We start from the raw sequence: 21,617 nt of genomic DNA, 5'->3' as shown, positions 1-21,617 counted from the left end.
ACCTTAGTTCACTTTCATCATTGATTACCTAGATTAATGCCTCTTACTTGGTATCTTTGCATCAAGTCCCTCCCTACTCCAATCCATCCTCACACAGCTGCCAAAATGCTAGATCTGATCATTTTACTTCTCTGCTCAATAACTCTAGTGTCTCCCTATAAAAATATAAACTATTAAAATACAACAAATATAAACTATAAAATTTAAACTTTTCTGCAAGGATTTTAAAACCCATGACAATTTGGCCCCAAACTATCTTCCTAGCTTCATAATTTTCTTTTTCCCCCCTATACTTTTTATAGGAGCCAAATTGGTCTTCCCACTATTCTTTATACATAAACAATCCACTTATTATCTCTTCTTTACCAATGGCTATTCCTTTTACCTTAGATGTATTCCTTCATCATCTAAAACTTCTTTCAAATCAACTTGAACACCACCGTTGTTTATTAAGCCTTTTTGGATTTTTGGAGTGCCAGGTTCCTTCCCTCCCTCCCTCCCTTGTATTTGACTATCTTGTGTTTATTCTGTACATGTTTATATTGTATATATTGTCCTCATTGGTAGACTATAAATTCCTTAAAAGCAAGAACTGTTTTGTATTTTTGTTTCTATATCCCCACTGTGGTTGGGCATAGGCAGTTAGTAATGAGGCATCAAAGCTCAGATGAAAGAACTGTAGTGTCAGGCAAAGTGCCTGATAATAAAGAGGTTTTTAATAAATGCTTACCGATTAAAGTATTTCTTATTTGTTACTATGTGTGTGTTAGGTTGATGAATTTTGTCTATAGTGATATGTAGGATAAACTATTGAAAAGATATTATTTTATAGAGAAGAAATTAGTTATATAGAGAAGTATTCAAAATTATTCCTTCAGTCCTTCCATTTCTTCTTGAGATTGTCTTCTGCTTAACTCTTTTCTTTCCTTGGCATTTGATCTCAGTGTTTCTGATTTTATATGCCATTTTGAAATTAGGAAAAAAAATGTTAGATTACTCACAATAGACATACTAATACCACTTTCCTAGCCAATTATTAAACTTTTATATCAATTGGGTCCTAGCCTCTTACACTTTAAAAAAATTTTGGAAAAGATAGAAGTGATGAAGCAAGTATCATGATCTCCTTAGGTCATGACAAAATTTATCTGACTTATACCTCCCATAAAGCCTTTGTAACTTTTGTCTCTCAGATGAATCTCTCTGGCTAATATTCTCATCATGAGAAATCCTGAGAATTTGAATATCTCTTACTTTGCTTCTCCTTAGAAACACCTTTAGCTTCTTTGTGAACAATCAGGCTAATAAAACATCTGATATTATTCCAATTTTATTTAGTCAAACACAATATGCAGATCTGTACATGATCTCCCCAACTCAGTCCTCTTTTAGAGGGTATAAAGCTACTCTAAACATCTTTATTCAGACTATTACAGTTCATATAGCCCAGGAAAGGGATTGCTTTTGGTTTCTCCTTGGCTTACATGGTTCCCTACTCTGTAGATATGATGTAGACCATGGGTCTCTAGTACTGGGTTACCTGGAGGTATCCTTTTCCTCTCTTGTTTTCTCGTATTAAGATTCATAAAACATTTCATTTTTATTTTGTTGAAAGTTCAGATTCTTATTTTTGCTGAATATCCATATTCTATCACATAGTCTTTCACTACTTGTCCTACATGTTTCCATTTTTCTTTCACATATCCACCAGGTAATCATGGCATCAGCATAAGCTAGATGAAAATATAGGCCTCATTCAAGGGTCTAAATATATCATGTTGCCTCCCTCTCTTGTATTCAATGTCCATATATCCCATTTTATATCCAGAAGTACTGCCCTCTGAATAAACAGAGGGGGCTTACCTGCATGACCATTACACTAATAATTCATCCTAGCAGGAAGCAATATATGAAATTACTATGACATTCTAGTGTCTACAAAGGAAAAACATATACATGTATTAGAATTTTGTTGAACAGTCAGTGGGTTTTTTTAGTAGGCAGAGGAACAAAGGCTTATTACAAAACTGTCTGCATTTTTGTTTATTTCTGATATGCATAAACTAGTAGATATAGAAAATCAACTATTCTGAATTCTGGGGTTCCAAGGAAACTGTAATACTTTTTCTTAGAATGAAAGGGAGGATGCACAGAGAGGTTATTCAGTCATTAGTTTCTATGAAATATGGGTAATAGATTTATCTTTGCTAATAATGCTAGGGAAATGAAAACTATACAAGGTGAACCCATTCAAAAACATTCCATTGACCTTTGCATAGATTGAAGGATGAAAGATGGAAATTAGAGAATTACTAGAATAATTAAGGATTACTCAAGTAGAATTTTAGATACTTAACAGATTTGTTGTTGTTGTTGTTGAGGTTTAATCTTTATAAAAGAACTTAATTAAAATTAATTAAAAGAATTTAATTAAGAGTGGACAGATGAGGGGGAATTGGTAATATAAGATCTCTTGGAATACAAACTCTTGGGTACAGGGAGTATTTCATTGTTGTTGCTTTATCCCCAGCAAGTAGTAGAATGTCTTACTTAGAGAAGGTTCTTGAGTAATGTTGTTTTTTGTTTTTTTTTTTAGTACAGCTAAGTAATGAAATTACTAACCATTTAGATATTGGCAAGTCACTTTGCCTCTTAGAGTCTCAAATTTCTTATGTGGAAAATGAAAATAACTATACTTATGCCATTTGTACCTAAAAGTCATTGTAAGGAAAATGTTTTGTAAATTTTGAAATAGTCTGAAATTTGAGCTATTTTTCTCATTATATTTCTATTGATCAGCCTGACTATAAAATCCTCATAATTACTATAATATGAAAGTATTATATTTAAGCTCATGGTTTTAAGGAAAGCATTTGGAAGATATATTTAAGTCTTTTAGAATTATGATTTTTAAGTTGGAAGGAAACTTAGAGATCATATAGTTCAACCTTTTTATTTTATGGATGAAGAAACTGAGGCTTAAAGGTACAATGACTTACCTGAAGTCATACAGATACATGTACCAAAATAACAAATACCAGAGCTGATATTCTAGCCCATACTTAATTACAAATCCTGTATTCTTTCTCATGTACAATCATCCAGATGTGTAGATGCAAACAGTTTAATGGCAGCACATTCTGAATGGCATCAAACTTTCATTCTCAAGTATCAATTGTTTCTACTCTGAAATGAAGTAATTCTGAAATATTGGAAAAGTTATAGAAGCATTCTACAGATTCTGTGAAATGCTCAATAGCTTTGGGGATTAGAGATCAATATACCACAGTGCTTTGGATGATTAGTCAGGCTTTCATTCATTTGTGGTTCAATACTAAGAAATATAAGCATCTAGTAATTATGATGATTATAGCTCAGTAATCCTAGTCCCTAGAAAGCCAAAAACCTATATAGGTATATAGAGAGGGATAGATTTGTGTTCTTGTGGGCTTATTATTTCCAGTACTTCTACATCTTAAAATTCATTGATGCATAAAATTATTTAAAGTTAAAAGATTTCTAGTTATGATAGCTTTTGGTTATAAATGTTTGCCCATAGATGTCATATGTGCAAATGCACATGCACACACACACACACATATATATACACATGAGAGATATCTACAAGGAAACATTTACATCCAAAACTTTTATATATATATATATATGTATGTATGTATGTATGTATGTGTCTGTCTGTCTACCTGTCTCTCTCATATATATATATATGTCTCTCTCATATCATATATATATATGCCTCCGTCAAGGTCCATTAGAACTATGCCTCTCTTCTATTCTAGGTTTGCCTGTTCTCTCTAATATTCAAATGTTGTTTCCTGTAAATGTAAGGTGGGATTGGGTGACCTGCATGGCTTCCATACTGAATCCAAAGTAAAGATACTTTCCATAGCAAGAGAGGATAAATGGAGGCATTATGATGAGAGAATATAATGGAAAAAAAGTGCTTTTGTCTTTTAAAATTTTCATGAATATAGCAACATACTGCCAGAAATGAACATTTTAAATTTTTTCCCAAATGGTTAGGATGAGGCAGAGGTAGGTAGTAGTGAATTTAATATCAGAACAATTTTACTATGTTCTCCATTTATAACTAATGATTTAGTGACCTCATTCAAAAACTTAAAAATAGTTACTTAATTCAACTGAAGATGGAGCTTTAAATATACATATGAGACTACAATTCTCTAGGCCAATAGCCTAGGGGACTTCAGACAAAACTGAATGCTCATTTCTTCCTTTTCATCTTACATTGTTTTTCTTTTGAAACTTAATACAATATCTGCTATTAATTGTAGGTTTTAGAATAATCAGGTTGTACGAATCCTTGAAATTATATAAAGGTGCAATAGTCTTTCCTCAGCCTACTCACAATTATCTTCTCAGTGGTGTATGAATTTTATAGTCAAAATAAAGAAATTAAACACTTTCTTCTTCCAGTACCAACTCTTGGTTGTAAAGGGATAGAAGAGAGAGTATGACTAGTTCTGAAAAAAGCCATCACCACCATCAACTAAAAAGTACAAAGGATATGCATTTTTCAAGATAGTTTAGTAACATTTCTTTACAAGACAATATATTTAGGGAAAGCCAAATCTTTCTCAAGTATTCCTTAATAAAAAAACCCAAAAAAACCCAAACATTAACCAAAACATTTGATTACTTCTCCTATAAAGTATTTTATCAATTATAATTTAGATCCAACTTTTTACATAAACAACTAAATTTTGGGGAGGGGGTAATTTTCAATGAAATCTTTAGTGACATGACACGAGGAAAAGAAATTTAGAAGGGAGAAGTCTTTTCTCCCCCATGATAAATTAAATTATTTTTTAGAAATTCACAAAGAATATCTGTGTATATAAAAGATGAATATGTATATTCCATTCAATATTACCAATTAGTCCTGAAAAAACATAATGAGGTGAAACTGCAATATAGGAACCAATTAAGCTGAATATGTCCAAAATCATCTTTCCCCCAAATCCTTCCTTTTCTGAATTTTACTGTTCCAGTACAGTATACCATCATTCTTCTAGTCATCAAGGTGTGAAATTTCAGAATCATCCTTCACTCTAATTAATTTTCCATATCTATTCAGTTACATATATTTTACATCCATTCCCTTCTCTCCATCCATAATTCTGCTATGCTGGTTCAGAGCTAAGCCTAATTCTCTTGCCTAGATTGTTATGACTCTCAAATTGATCTCCTTGCTTCAAATCCCTCTCCTCTCCAATCTATTATGAACATAAACACCAAAGTGATATTTTTAAAGCAGAGTTCTGACCATTTCACTACCTCCCCAAAGTTTCCAGTGGATCACTATTTTCTCTAGGATCAAATACAAATTCTTCTGTCACGAAAAGTCTTATACAAAATGAGTTTAATGTCATTTTTCAGTCTTATTGTGCATCCCTTTCCTACATACACTCTGGGATCCAATCCAACTGGATTCTTTATTCCTTAAAGGTGACATTACATCTCCTGCCTCTGGGACTTTAGGCTACCCCCAAGCATAGAATATTCTTTCTAATCACCTTCACCTCTTAGAATTCTGATTTTCCTTTAGGGCTCAATTCAGATGGCACTACTAACATAAAACATTTCTGGATGCCCCACAGCTGCTAGTACCTCCTCCCTGTACTAGGTTCTATTTTTATGATTCTGATATGAAATGGAAATTATTGGCAAGAGCATGAGTTTCAGTAGCAAAGAAGATTTATCACAGGAAGGCAAGCATAGACTCTGATTCTACTGATAGAGAAAGAGGCCATCTGTGAACAATCTTGGCTTGGAATCTGGTCTCAAGTATCAAGTCCAGACAACAGATATCTTGGACATAAAGGATTCCATAAGCATCAGAGCATGGAAAATTCCATAGGACTAGGCAGGATGTGTTAGGGTAGATTAAGTTATAGTTGGGATAGCCAGTCATTCACTCTGGTCTTTATGCAATTTTCCAAGTTACATCATGGTATTCAAATATATAAACCAATTATACTGAATATGTTATGAGAAGGTTTTATAAATTTAAATGGAATTTTGTTATAAGGTATCTTTTGTTATAAGGTATCAACCATGAGTTTGAAAAAATGCTATTGATTGGGGACAACTTTCTTTTTAAAAAAATTATTTAATTGATTAATTAAGAAAATTTTTCCATGGTTACATTATTCATGTTCTTTCCCTCCCCTCCTCCCACCCTGCTTCCATAGTCAATGTGCAATTCCACTGGATTTTACATGTGTCCTTGATCAATGTAAGATCATTTTAGTGTTGTGACTTGAAAATCTAAATTGGTCGCCAGGGAAAATCCCAAATAATAAAATGCCCAAGTCGGCTGGAAATTTGGTGATTTCAATTAATATAGAGGGAAGGAAATAAGGAAAAGAGAGAGAGAGAGGAAAGAGTTAATTTAAACTGCTCCGGCTCAGGCTGAGCCAGGCAGTAAGTTAAAGGCCTTGGCCAAAGGTGCCTCCTTGAACCCAAAGGAAAGGGATTCAGTCTTATCACTTACCATGAGACCTTTCTCAAGGAAGCTGTGTGAGGGAGATCCCAGGCTGAGTGTCATTCCTGAACTGACTAAACTGACTTTTCTAGACCTCCTTTATAAAGAAATTTTCTCTTATGTCACCTCCCCTAAATTTTCACATCTACCAATCACAGCAGATGCTTTTCTCCAGGACTGCCCATTCTTTAGTTGTCACCTTCTTTGATTAGATTTTCTCCAGGACTGTCCACTCTTTATTTCTCACCTTCTCTGGTTAGATTATATCTTTTGAACTACTTTATACTTCTTTGTTAAGTTCACCTTTTGTTAGTTACTTGACCTTTTTGTGATTAATTTAACCTTAATAGGTACTTAACACCTTTTTGTATTAGATCTAAAAATGGACTTAGCTTCACTATAAGATATGAGTTAAGTACCTTCATTGTTCAATTGGGAGTTTACAACTTTATCTTCCCCCAAAGTATGTCTAAGTAGGGTGGAGTAATGTAAAGTACTATAAGACATTCCTGATTCTGTCTTCATTGTTACAATCAGAAGATAGCTAAATCAAATCTAAAGGAGGTCTGAGTAGGGTGGAGTAGTTTTAAAATTCACATCAAGACCAATTTCCATATTATAAATATTTGCACCAGGGTGATCATTTAGACTCTAAATTCCCAATCATATCCCCAATAACCCATGTAATCAAGCAGTTGTTTTTCTTCTATGTTTCTACTACCACAGTTCTTTCTCTGGATGTGGATGGTGTTCTTTCTCATAAGTCCCTCAGAAATGTCTTGAATGATTGCATTGCAGCTGATAGAGAAGTCCATTACAATTGATTGTGCCACAGTGTATCCTTCACTGTGTATAAAGTTCTCTTGGTTCTGCTCCTTTCACTCTGCATCAATTCCTGGAGCTCATTCTAGTTCACATGAAATTCCTCCAGTTCATTATTCCTTTGAGCACAATAATATTCCATTACCAACAGATACCAGAATTTGTTTAGGCATTCACCAATCAAAGGGCATCCCCTCATTTTCAAATGTTTTGCCAACACAAAGATCAGCAAGTCTTTTTCCTTATTATCTCGGGATTATAAAGTCAGCAGTAGTATGACTAGATCAAAGGGCAGGCAGTCTTTTAAAGCCCTTTTGGCATAGTTCCAAATGTTTAGATCAATTCACAACTCCACTAGCAATGCACTAATGTCCCAATCTTGTCACATCCCCTCCAGCATTTATTACTTTCCTTTGCTGTCATATTAACCAATCTGCTAGGTGTGAAGTTGTACATAAAAGTTGTTCTGATTTGCATTTCTCTAATTATAAGAAATTTAGAACACTTTTTCATGTGCTCATTGATAGTTTTGATTTCTTTATCTGAAAATTGCCTCTTCATGTCCCTTGCCCATTTATCAATTGAGAAATGGCTTGATTTTTTTGTACAATTGATTTAGTTCCTTATATATTTGAATAATTAGGCCTTTGTCAGAGGGTTTTTTTAAAAATAAAAAATTTTCCCCAATTTGTTGTTTTCCTTCTAATTTTGGTTACATTGGTTTTATTTGTACAAAACCTTTTTAATTTAATGTAATAAAAATGATTATTTTACATTTTGTAAATTTTTTTCTAACTCTTGCTTGGTCTTGAAATCTTTCCTTTCCCAAAGGTCTGACATGTATACTATTCTGTGTTCACCCAATTTACTTATAGTTTTCTTCTTTATATTCAAGTCATTCACCCATTCTGAATTTATCTTGGTGTAGGGTGTGAGATGCTGATCTAAATCTAATCTCTCCCAACTATTTTCCAATTTTCCCAGCAGTTTTTGTCAAATATTGGATTTTTGTCCCAAAAGGTGGGATCTTTGGGTTTATCATACACTGTCTGAGGTCAGTTTCCCCAAGTATATTCCACTGATCCACCCTTCTATTTCTTAACCAGTACCATATTGTTTTGATGACCACTGCTTTATAGTGCAATTTAAGATATGGTACTGGTAGACCACCTTCCTTCACATTTTTTTTTCGTTATTTCCCTTGATTTTCCTGATCTTTTGTCTTCCAAATGAACTTTGTTAGAGTTTTTTCTAATTCAGTAAAAAAATTTCTTATAGTTTGATAGGTATGTCACTGAATAAGTAGATTAATTTGGGTAGGGTTGTCATTTTTATAATGTTGTCTTGTCCTACCCATGAGCAATCATGGGGACAACTTTCAGAGGGATATACACATGTAACATGTTTTGGTTCTGACTTCACTTTTTTAGGGCTAGACCTATTACATTTTACCTCACTTAGAATTTTCTGGCTCTCTAAGGGAGTTGGAAAAGCTCTTCTCTATTATTTATTTGAGTCTCTTCTGTCTGTGTCTGCCTCACTCCCACTCTAATTTTTAGGGTCCTGTTGACTAGCACCCTCATTGCACTTAAACACTTAACATTGAATTAGCATTTACACAGGGATATTTCCTTTAATGGTATAGCAAGAAGACATTGAGGGCACAACTCACTCTTGTCTCACTTCCTTCATAGCATTAGTTCCACCAAATTAAAATCTAAAAGCTATATAATGAGCTTCTACTGGGCTCATAGTGCTAGACCAATTTTTTCTCATGCTGTAGCTGCTAGGATCCCCAAGACATCTGTCCTGGATTCCTGGGTTCCAGGTTTCCCAAGGTTCATGTTCTTCAACTAAATTCAAGGCTCTACTTACTCACTGTACCTAGAATAAAAAAGAATAAATAAAAAGAAAAAAATCTGGGTACAGTTTTCAGGATTCTATGGGCAAGTGGGGCAAGGAGAAGGAAGGAAGGGAAGGAAAGAGAACAAGTATTTATTAAGCAACTCCCACTTACCACATGGTATATCACCAGCTGTTAGTTGAATCACTTTTACCCCAAATACATATACTGAAAAAATTCCACAGTTGCTTAGTAAGGTCTTTTAAAAGATGTTGACAATTCTGGCTATGTAGCCAGTTGGAAAAAGGCTGTTGTTCCCTACCATATAGTATGCAAATACAGAATTCATGAGTGTGCTAGTCCTGTCTCCTGGAAGGAGGTTATCAACATCTTTCACATATATGACAACATTTAGGTAAAATAGTCATGTCACAAACTCCCATTATGTTCTCCTCTCCTTGAAACATTTGCCATCCTTGGAAAATACACAGAAATTCATTTTGAATGCATTGTCCATGCCCCTAAATTCAGTCCTCTGGAATCTCTGGGTATATATATATATATATATATATATATATATATATATTTACACACACATTCTTCAGTGCCATACAGAAAAGAATCTCAAACTAGTCAATATGGCACAGTCTTATCCTATTCCACATATATGGGTGAAAATCACAATTTTTCCCAAATAAAAAGTTTTTCAGATTTAAGAAATATTTCACAAATTTTACCAAAGATTATAAATGTCCTTCTTCAACCCAGAGGCAAAAAAGTAAAGAAAAAGTAGAGGCAATAAATATCAGTTTTCTGTCTTGGGACAGAAATTTGTCCATACAGAATGTTCCTGACCCCATATATCTCTACCCAAAGAGATTTAGGATATGGGGTTAACTAGGAATAATCCCTTCATTCTTAAACAATAAAACTCCCCAGGGTAAAAATTCTTTCATAATTACCTTATCACTCAAGGTCATCTGACTTGGGATCTGACAAAATTTTCTACATATCTTTTCTTTTCTACAACAGGCACAGTGAAATATCTCAAGAGGTTCTTTTACAATTGGGAATTCCCTTAGTGTTTCAGGCAATTTTCTTTTAGATCTGTATTACAAAGGGCATCTGAAATTGTCCCCATTGGATCCCTGCCACTGCAAGGGCAGTCTAAATGGAATTCTCAGCTCACCATAAAGGACAAGTTATTAAAATAGCAAAGAAAATCAAATACTTGGGATGTCTAGGCACACAGGTAAACCTAACCCTTTGAATTTTCAGAGCATATTGCTCTTAGAATAAGTAAAAGAAGTCTAGGTATGTTTAAGTTCTAAAATAAAAATAAATGAACTTTTCTCAACTAAGCCTCAGCATTTTATTGATTTAAACTCCACATTTCTCATATTAAACCCAAAATCAATACTTATATAGGATTCAAGCAAGTATTAGTTTCTAAACACTCAAGGAATCAACGAATGCAAAGCTGTCAATGTAGCAACAAGATTATACATTTTTCTATCCCCAGTATTTCCTCTTCCCACATCTAAAAGCAGTGCTATGGGAACCAAAGTACAAGAAAATCATGATGACTGGATCTAGTACAAAGTTAACGTTATGTAATTTTGCCTAAGTCCTGACTGCAGCAAAGAAATCATTTACCTCCTCCCTAATCAAATCACTATCCCACTTATCACAGTGGATCTTTTAATTTTTAAATTCCTTCTCACATCTCCCATTACTCCTTTATCCCCATCTAAAATACTGGGCTATTTGCCAAAGATTCCCTCTTCTCTCCTCATCTCACATTACTCAATGCCTTCTTCCCCTATCTACTCCTTCAGTTATCTCATTTGAGGATATGCCCCTTCTTGCCAAAGAAAACCCTTCTACATGCACAAATAAGCCCACTCCATTCTATCTTCTTGAAGTTTGCCCCCTGCCACAATCCCCATTTTCACATCTTTAATCTCTCCCTGTTTACAGCTGGTTTTCTACTGCCTATAAAAATGTTCACATTTCCTCCATCCTCAAAAAATCCTACACTTGATCTTCCCATTTTTGTTAGCTCTCATCCCATAACTCTCCTCCCTTTTGTGGTGACTCTTCTTTAGAAGACCATATAAAGTGAATATCTCTACTAGCTTTCTTCTCATCTGTTCTGAAATCTCTATGGTTTGGCTTACTACCTCATCATCAACCAAAACTGTTCTCTCTGAAGTTTTCCAGTGATCATTTAATTGCCAAATCTTTTTTTAAATTTTATTTATTTATTTACTTCACCTAAAATTGTTTATTTAATTAATTAATTTAGAATATTTTTCCATGGTTACATGATTCATGTTCTTTCCTTCCCCTTCTCCCTCCCCTCTCCCATAGCCAATGAGTCACTCCACTGGGTTTTACCCAGTGTGTCATTGAACAAGACCTGTTTCCATATTAAAAATATTTTCTCTAGGGTGATCATTTAGAGTCTACATCCCCAATCATATCCCCATTGACCCATGTGATCAGGCAGTTGTTTTTGTTCTGCGTTTCTGCTTCCACAGTTCTTCCCCTAAATGTGGATAGTGTTCTTTCTCATAAGTCCCTCATTGTACTGGATGATTGCATTGCTGGTGATAGAGAAGTCCATTACATTTGATTGTGCCATAGTATATCCTTCTCAATGTATAAGGTTCTGCTGGTTCTGCTCCTTTCACTTTGCATCAATTTTTGGAGATCATTCCAGTTCACATGAAATTCCTCCAGTTCATTATTCCTTTGTGCACAATAGTATTCCATCACCAACAGATTCCAGAATTTGTTTAGCCATTTACCAATCGAAGGACATCTCCTCATTTCCCAAAATTTTGCCACCACACAGAGCACAGCTATAAATATTTTTCTAAAGGTCTTTTCCCTTATTATCTCTTTGGAGTATAAACCCAGCAGTGGTATGGCTGGATCAAAGGGCAGGCAGTTTTTTAAAGCCTTTTTGGCATAGTTCCAAATTGCCATCCAAAATGATTGGATCATTTATTGCCAAATCTAATGGCATTTTATTAGTCTTCATCCTTATTTAGCTTTCTGCAGCCTTTGACACTACTGATAATCCTTTCTTGCTTAATATTCTCCTTTCTTAGGGCTTCTATTATATTGTTCTCTTATGGTTTCCCCATATCTATGTGATCCCTTCATCAAGATTCCTTTGCTGTATCTTCATCCAGGTCATACCCACTAACCATGGATGTCTCTTGGGACTATGTCTTGGGTCTTTTTCTCTTATTGTAGTATTTTTCCTGATAACATTTCCCATAGACTTAATCATCATCTCTGAGGAGATGGTTCCAAAACCTACCCTAATCTCTCCTGTCTTAATTCTCCATCTGCCCATTAGACATCTCAAACTGGATATTTCATAGACATCTTAAATTCCCTCAACCCGATAGGCCAATCTGTTGCCAAGTCCTATTAATTTTACCTTTGTAAAATATCTCATCTACATTCCTTTCTCTCTTCTGATGCTACTAACACCCTAGTTCTGGTCCTTTTCACTTTATGTCTGAACTATTGCAGCATTCTTTGGTTTAATCTCCTTGAAGAAGTCCATCTTCTAGTCCTTCTTTGCTCAGATAACACATTCATCTTCCTAAAGCCCAGGTCTGACTATATCACAATCTTTCAACCCATCAATGAATTCTGTGGTTTGATATCACTTGTAAGATCAACTATAAAATCCTCTGAATGGAATTCAGAGTACTTTATAATTTGGTTCCCTTTTTTCTCCAAGTCTTTTGATACCTTGCTCATCCTAGCTTACTTTGCCAGTAAGTCTCTTTATCGTTTCTTGTATGAAACATTACATCTCCCTATTCTAGGCATTTTTATTGGCATCCCACATGCTTAGAATTTTCTCTTTCCTCATCTTTTCCTACTAACTTCCTTTGCTTCTTCCATATCCCAACTAAAATCCTACCTGCTAAACGTCTTTCCCAATTTGCATTAATGCTAGTGTTTTCCCTCTCCGATCTCCAGTTTATTTTGTTTGTACATAACTGTTTGCTTGTTGTCTCTTCAATTAGACTATTAAGTTTTTGGGACAGGGAATGCTTTTTTTCCCCTTTTCTTCATGGCCCTAGGGCTTATCATAGTGTCTGGCACATAGTGGGCACTTAAATACTTACTGGCTGATAAAAATACTAAACAGCTGAACCATGGAGCACTCTGAATTGTTAATGAGCTATTAGTGACCATTCTTTGGTTCTGGACATTCAGCCATTCCTGATTCCAACAAACTGTATTGTTATCTAGACTACATCTCTAATATCTTTGCAAAAAATAGAATGAGATAATTTAGCACATATTTTAATGACTTCTTTTCAGACCACATTTACAGCATTTGCTAAATCTTCTAGTCTAGTAACACTGTCAAAAATAAGAAATATGTTAGTCTGGCATCGGAGTTCTTGATTAAGGAATACTGATTCTGTGTGATCTGTGCTTCCCTATTGAGTTTTCACTAACCATACTTATAACAATACTATTTAATCATTGCTAGGATACAAAGTCAAGTTCATTGGACAGTTATTATTATAGATTGATTCCCTCCCACTTTTAAAAAATTGGAACATTTGCCATTCTCTAATCTCATGGTACCTATCCTGTTCTTTTTTCAAATATTACCTAGTGATCATATCTGTGAGTTAATTCAGCTTCTGATATGTTATTCTGTTTTCTCTTATTATATCCCTATTTATTTTAGATTTCAATCCCCTAATTATGCATTTTTGTTTGCTTTTCAGGACCAAAATAAAAGCTGATTTTTGCCCTTCATCCAACATCTATTATTGTCCTTCCTACACTAAACAGCCCTAACCTCTTCCTTAATTATATTCTTTTACCCACTGTACTTTAAAACAATTTTTTTAAAACAGAAGTTTTTTATTTTTTATTTTTTGTTGTTGTTGTTATCCTTAGATTTCTTACCAAGATCTCATTCTGGCTTTTGCTCTCCTGAAACTTCTTATAGGGCCATGCCATGCTTTTGTATTTATCCTCCTCTACTTGCTCTTTCTTTCATCTCTTGAGCAAGCCAGTCCTCTGTGCTTCACTATTAGTCTTTTTAAACCTCTTCTATTTTTGTTTCTCGTTAGAATTGTTTCTCTTTTGTGACTTAAGAATTTAATTTTTGATAGCATTGTGGGTTAATTTATGCTATGAGATTTTAGGTCATAGGATACTATCTATCATTTTTCTAAACTTTTTGACATATGCTCTCTCCACATCTTATAAGCATGCATGACTGTGCTCAGTATTTTTTTTCCTTTCTCACACATAAACTTTTTTTCATACATTTATGGAGTAATTTAAAAGCAAATTTGCTTCTTAAAAATTCCTCCAAAACAATATTTAAGTATTTTAGTACTCCTCTGGAGGCTAATTTAGAAGATCCAATAAAAGAAATATGTTTTAAACATATCTCCAAATGCATAGTTTCTATGGCATATCTTAAATTTGAATTTAATTTTGCTTTGAATTGGAAGATATCTGAGCTACTGCCTTGATTAAGTAGCTAGTTAGTGCTTATCTTTTTCCTCCCATGTTGCTGAAGCTAAAGAGCTTGTTTAAAAAGTCTCCAAGCTATATTTATGAAACTGAAGCAAGTGGCAGAATTTTTCATATTTTGACAGTTTCAGCACTGAGCGGAAAAGATAGCCACTTTAGATCACTAATGGATTCTCAAGAATTATCCCCTGTGATCATCTCCATGTGTGAAGAACCATATGTCAAACCTACTTCAGCTGGGTACATCACTGAAAATAGGTCTGTTCTTATTCTGGAGAAACTGCTAAAATTTAAGACAAAGCATTGATGATTACTAAAGTAGTATGGTTTTCTTGCATCTAAAGCCTATTATATATACATATTGCTCCTAATAATAAAGATTTCTTAAACACATTATTTCATTCAATTATGAAATAATTTTTAATACCTGCTATCTAAAAAGTCCTGGGATAATTTTTGAGGACCCAAAGATGAAAAATACAGCTGTCTCTACCCTCAAGGAGTTTACATTCTAATATATATATATTATATATATACCATAGTTTATATTTTTAAAAATTGAATATATATGTATATATATATAGTATTTGGATCTGTGAATTCATTGGTGTTGAAAGTGCCCAGGTAAGGAACTTTCTCTACCAATGAGGATTGATATTTTTTGTAACTGTAGTCATACACTTATGCACTCATATACATATATGCACAAATTTTTGTGTATAGTGATTATGCTAATAAAAGAATAATATTATTTAAAAATAGTATCTTTAGCCTAAACAATGGAGATTTTTGTCCAAAGACCACAAACTACACTGAAGCCAGAATTTTGATGATCACCCAGTAATGGTGAAATAGCAATGAGAATGGATTTCATCGTAGATAGAAAGATAGGTAGATAGATAGATATAGAGATAGACAGACAGCATTATATTCCAAGGGATGTATTAAGCATATTCTAAAGGAGGAAGAGAACACATAGAAGAGGGAGCTGAAAATCATGGTTTGGAGCATAAGGAGCTGAGCCACTTTAAAGCTGACCCATGTCTAGTTGACTGGAATGGTTGTTTTCTCAAATAGAAATAGGGAGATACTCACTAATGAGAGCAGGAGGCCCTAGGGCCCTGGGGGTGGTGGAATCATTGACATAATGAGAAGGCCATTGAGGTAGAGTTGGGAAAGGGATCCAGCTAGTCATAGATTAAGACAAGTTTGACAACATCCCTAAGTCCTAGACTCAGTTTTTAATCACTGAACAATTATTTTCTTCCAATCTTAAAATTTATCATAATACTTAGAATCATAATATCATAGAATTATGGCTCTAGGAAAAGGGTCCTTAATCTTTTTTTTTTTTTAGTATCCTTTGGCAATTATCCTTTGGAAATTGAGTGAAGCTTAGGGAGCTCAATAAATTATATTGAGAGCAGCTGGCAAAATGTTTCTTATAAAGATCACAAACTTAAGTTAATCACTTTGGTTCTAGAACCAAATGTGAATTCAGAAACCACTAAAGCCAACTTTTTCATTTTACATCTAAGAAGACTCAAGGTTAAATAACTTACCACCTGCACAGATCTATTTGCATTTATCACACTCTCCCTTGTTTGATAATTATACTTTCTCCCTCTTGTCTCCCCATTAGATTATAAGTTTCTTGAGAGCAGGACATCTTTACAACACACTATTTGACAGGTAGACATTGAGTGGAATTGAATTAGAGAGTTTGCTGGCAACATGAGACCCCAAGTTTCATATCCGAACTATTCTGGAGAGCACAGATGCATTTTCTGGATTGAAGAGTGGCATTAATTTTTCTGGAAGAGGGTCTTTAGTCAGCTGTTAGGCTCTATCTTTTCATGGTCCCTATTCTGGTAAAATAGGTGACATTACTAATACTAATTAAATTGAAACTCTGGAGTTCATCTCACTGGCCTTGCCTTATAGGACTTGACCTTTCCCCTATGACTCATCTGTTTTTCAAAGTCTATCTCTGTCTGTGACCCTCTTTCAAAGCCCCATCAAGTCTGACCTTATTTATGAAGTCTTATCAGACTAGTACCATCTAGAATGATCCCTCTCTCTTCTGGGCACTAATCATCTGCTGTGCCACTATAATTTTGTTTTGTAGTTTTGTAGAATTTGAGTTGAAGAACCCTCAGAGATCATGTTACCTCATTTTAAGAGAAGATAGGCATATACAGATTAAGTGTTTTGCCTAACCTGAATTTAAAATGCCTACTGGGTATCTAGTTTGAGATGTCTAAAAAATATAGATGTGAGATTTTGGAGGTCTGAGGAGAAGGCAGGATAAAAAGGTAGATTTGAGAATCATTAGCATTGAGATGGTAATTAAATCCAGGGGGGGCAGATGAAATTACCAAGTAAAGTAATGTACAGAGAGAAGAAAAGAAGGCCTTTCATCTCCAACTCTTCAAACTTGGATTTCAGCCCTGGGTCCATCTTGTCCCTATATATAACCATTCACTTTATTGTGCTTGGCATCAGGCATATTTGCCAATTCCTTACCATCTCCATCCTCCCTCCCTTTCCCCAGCTCTCCTTTATTTTTTCTCTTTCTTTATTATAATGAAGTAGAGTATCTTGCTTGCTTATATTTTTTATCTCCAACATATAACACAATGCCTGGCACAAAGCATGTGCTTATTGTAAGAGTTAACTTGGAGTTTTGACTAAATAAGTTATAAATTCAATGTTGTGGTTGCCAAATTCAAAATATTATCCCTAAGCCAGAAAACAAAACAAAACTGTTAGTAGCTTTTGTTTTTAACAAGGAAGAAAAAGAATTGAAGTATGACATGTAGGACAGAAAGAGATAAGGAGTTGCCTACCCTACTGTAAGTGCTGATCTGATGAATTCAGCTCACTCCCTGACAGAGTTCCAGTCCCCACACAGAAATCTGAATCACTCACCAGGATGCCAATATAGGATCCAAGGAAAAGAGTCTATCCACAGAACTCATGCTGAAGGGAGTGTCCCACCAAAGCACCAACAAGCAGAGAGAATCTCCTCACAGAGCCACCAATGCAGGAATCTCTCCAAGCCAGAAGTCCCAAGGAGAAGTCCAAAGGAGAAGAGCCCAAAGAACTATATGTCCAAAGGAGAAGTGACAAGGCCTGGAAGTTCTGGCCTGTTTATAGTCCTTTTTCCACATCCCTTTCTGCCCCTTCCCCTCTTTACAGGGGCCAATCACAGTTTCTAAATTGCCTAGCACTACCCAGCAGACAGTGTCTGTGGGATCCACCTCTCATCCTCTGAGGGCATAAATTCTTATTAAAGGATTCACAAGTTAATGACTGATTGAGTTAAAAGGGGAGAGCTCTCCAAGTAAGTGATTTGTGAAGTCTCTTTCTGGATGGCTAACAATGTGTTAAGTAGGGCTTTCTTGATTGATTAACTCAAAATAGACAAAGAGAATGAAGAATTCCCTTTCACATTATTAAGTTCTCATGACTTTGGAGAAGCCACTTATAATCACTTTGAAGGCCAATGCTCTTCATTTATAAAATATAAAGATTGGACTCGATCAACTCTTAAATTTCTTCCAACTTGAATCTTATGCAACAACTTGTGTTTGAATATTGTGTTTACCTCTTTCACTTCAAACCTGTCTTGTCATCTGCAAAATGGGCACAATAATATTGGCAATACTGGCAAAATAATACTGGCAAAAACCTCTTAGAATACTGTGAAGATGAGTATGTTAATCTATGTGAAAGTTACATTTTTATTCTTTCAGCAGGGCAATAATATTTCCTATTAATTTCTTGGGGGTCCAAATGATGAAAGTGCTTGATGTGTCAGGATAATGTACAAATTCATTAGTATCTCCTTCATGACTTGTCCTCAGTTATCTACTGAATGTTGCCTGAACACAAAAGAAAGGCCTATATTGTCTTCAATCTTAACTGACAGTCTCTGCCTCAGGGAATCTGTCTCCAGAAAATTGTGGCTCTGATAGTGCTGTAATTGGCAATGACTCCAGTGAAGGTAGTGAATCCTTGGTAAGCAGTGATGACAAGCAGAGCTGTACATTATTCCAATTTGAGTACTGAGTGAATCTGGACTGCTTCAAACTATGTTTGCAATGACAGTCTGAATTAGAATCCTCAGTTTTTTGGGTCAACAGTACTGTTCTCTTTCCCTTACTTGCCTGCCCCCTCCCAACCCCACTGGACAAATTAAAAAAAAAATGGGAGTGGTAGTAGGGAGGGTGTAGAATTGTCTGATAGAAAGGGTTAATATTGAGTAGAGATCATGAACACAGATCTGATGAGCAATCAGAATTCATTTGAAAGTTAAGCTCCCAGGAAAATAGAGCTCTGTGCTAAGATTCAACAGAATTCCCCTATCACACAAAAAGAGAACTGGATCTGTTGGATTGCCTAATTTATTCTTTTTAAAAACATAACTATTTACTGATCAGTATTCTTTCTGTGTCTTCTTTACTGCCAATCTGGCATTAGCTTATCAGCCTTAAAGTCTCTTTACTTGTCCCTTTGACTTTTGAGGTCCTTTTAAAAATTTTAGTATCTTTCCAGTAAGGTCCCTCAATTGAACATAATTGATTTGTTCCACTTTATTGCCTTGTAAAAAGGTTACTTAGTTTCTAGAATTATGTAAATAGTTCAAATCAACACAATACCCCCATAGAGATGAAAGGACACACACCCCTTTTATATAGTGAAGTAAAGGAAAATGAACTGTTAGAAGATGTGAAATGAGGGAGAAAGATTACTTTATAGGCTATTGGCTAGGATTTTCCATTTTGATTAATATCTAACATCATTGTTTCCAGGATAATCATTCTATACTGGAGCTATATAATGTGATTGTGCTTTTTAAGGAAATAATAGAGATCTTGGCAATTCCTTTGTTTCACACAAAATAACCCTTTGAAGCTTTGAATCTTGGCTCAATCACCAATATAAAGACTTTTTTTGTACATTTATTTTTTCTGTGCTTAAAATACGCCTTTCAACACACATTTTCAAATGAATATGGCCAGTTAGTAAAGTGCAGTGGAACTTGGATTTAAGAAAAAAAACCCCACCTTAGTCCCAGGATACATTGAGAATATTTGCCTTATGAACATGGATTAATTTGATTTCAACTACATATTTTACCAAAGATTCCTGTGAATTAGGTACCTCATCATTTAAAATGCAAATAATGGAGATGATTACATTTTATAGTTATCATCTCTATTACATCAATAACAACCTACAATTGTCTTCAAATTATTTGGATCCAAATTTTGATAGAGTTTTTGATATGATTTTATTTTGTGTATTCAGTTGTTATATATTTGTGCTTCTACTTATATCAGGCTGACTCAGAAGTCTTATTACCCTGACCAAATGAAAGTGTTTAAACTGGTTTCGCCACTCTTAGCAAGCTTTTGGGCAGGGGAGTGCTAGGTTTCATGTTATACATGTTATACATGTTATATTTCATTGTTTTCTTTTGCTTTGCTTTACAATTCTTTCCTTTTTTTTTTAAGTCCAGGTGAGTCTGAGCATTTTCTTTAGACTGTCAAAAATCAACCACTAAAATTTGGGGTAGAGTTTTTACTTCCAGTGGTTCTGAAAGGCTTGTTTCCATTGAAGGACTGATGAATTCCAAGAAAGATATATCTATACTTGGGAGAATTGCTTAGGGAATGTAGGAATGATTTGTGATTACATTAGGATCATATTGCCTTACACATAGTAGATGTTTAGTATATGCTTTTTTTTTTTTTGGTTGATGTTGTTCAGTAGTGTCCAACTCTTCATGCATTGGTTTGTCATTTCCTTCTCCAACTCATTTTAGAAATGAGGGAACCAAGACAAACAAGTCAAGCAAGTGACTTAACCTGGGTCATATAGTAGTAAGTGTCTGAGACCAGATTTGAACTCAGAAATAAGAGTCTTCCTGACTTCAGGCCCAATACTCTATCTAGCTATCCTATTAATATATGTTTTCTTGAACATCAATTCATAAAGAGTGTCAAACACTTAATATTTTGGATCACTCAATCTTTTATCTGGCTTGTATCCCTTTTGTTCTATACAAAGAACTCTACAAATGATGTATTAAAAATAAATGGGATTTTATTTTAATAATTCGTAATTACATCAGTATCATTGTTCTTTTAAAATGGAAATTTTGTTTATTTTTATATCACCTTCATCTACATTGAGAATCATTCTGATCTCAGAACCAAGAAGACCTGAATTTAAGTCTCAATTATGGTTACAGATGCTATGTGACTTTGGGGAAGTCACTTAAGGTTTCATTCCTTTAGGCAAATCTTTAAGTTGTATGGAAGGTAAAAAAAAAAAACAAAAAACAAAAAACAACATATGGAAGGTGCTGAGTTATGATGGAAGAGAGAGTTTTCTCACTTGGAAATTCTCCAAATCAGTGAAATGATAGGTCAGGTCCCTATCCCCTTAATTTCCCAATATAATTCTATCCTTCCTGTCTATCCATCTACCTGGAAAGCCATGCCTAAAACAAAGAAAAAGAAATAGAATTTCTAAAAAGTACCTAAGCAAAATTATCCAACTGGATAATTAATTCTAACATTACTTTGTATGTTCCAACTCCATTGTCCTTTACCTCTGCAAAGCAGGAAGGGAAGAGTATTCTCATATTTCTTCTTTTGGACCAAGGTTGACCATTATAAAGTTTAACACAATTTTCAACGCTAGGAAGAGATCAGATTTGAACACAGGTACTCCAGGCTCAAGGACTGCCACTTATCTATTGGGCTAGCTAGCAATCCCACTCCTTTAGTTCCCAATTTTTGACTAACATGAACAGAGTTGTTATAAATACTTTTGAACACATAGATCTTTTTTCTTTGATTTATTTGG

This window comes from Monodelphis domestica, chromosome 4 (assembly GCF_027887165.1).
Source record: "Monodelphis domestica isolate mMonDom1 chromosome 4, mMonDom1.pri, whole genome shotgun sequence".
Taxonomy (NCBI): Eukaryota; Metazoa; Chordata; class Mammalia; order Didelphimorphia; family Didelphidae; genus Monodelphis; species Monodelphis domestica.
Note: the sequence above shows the minus strand (reverse complement) of the source record.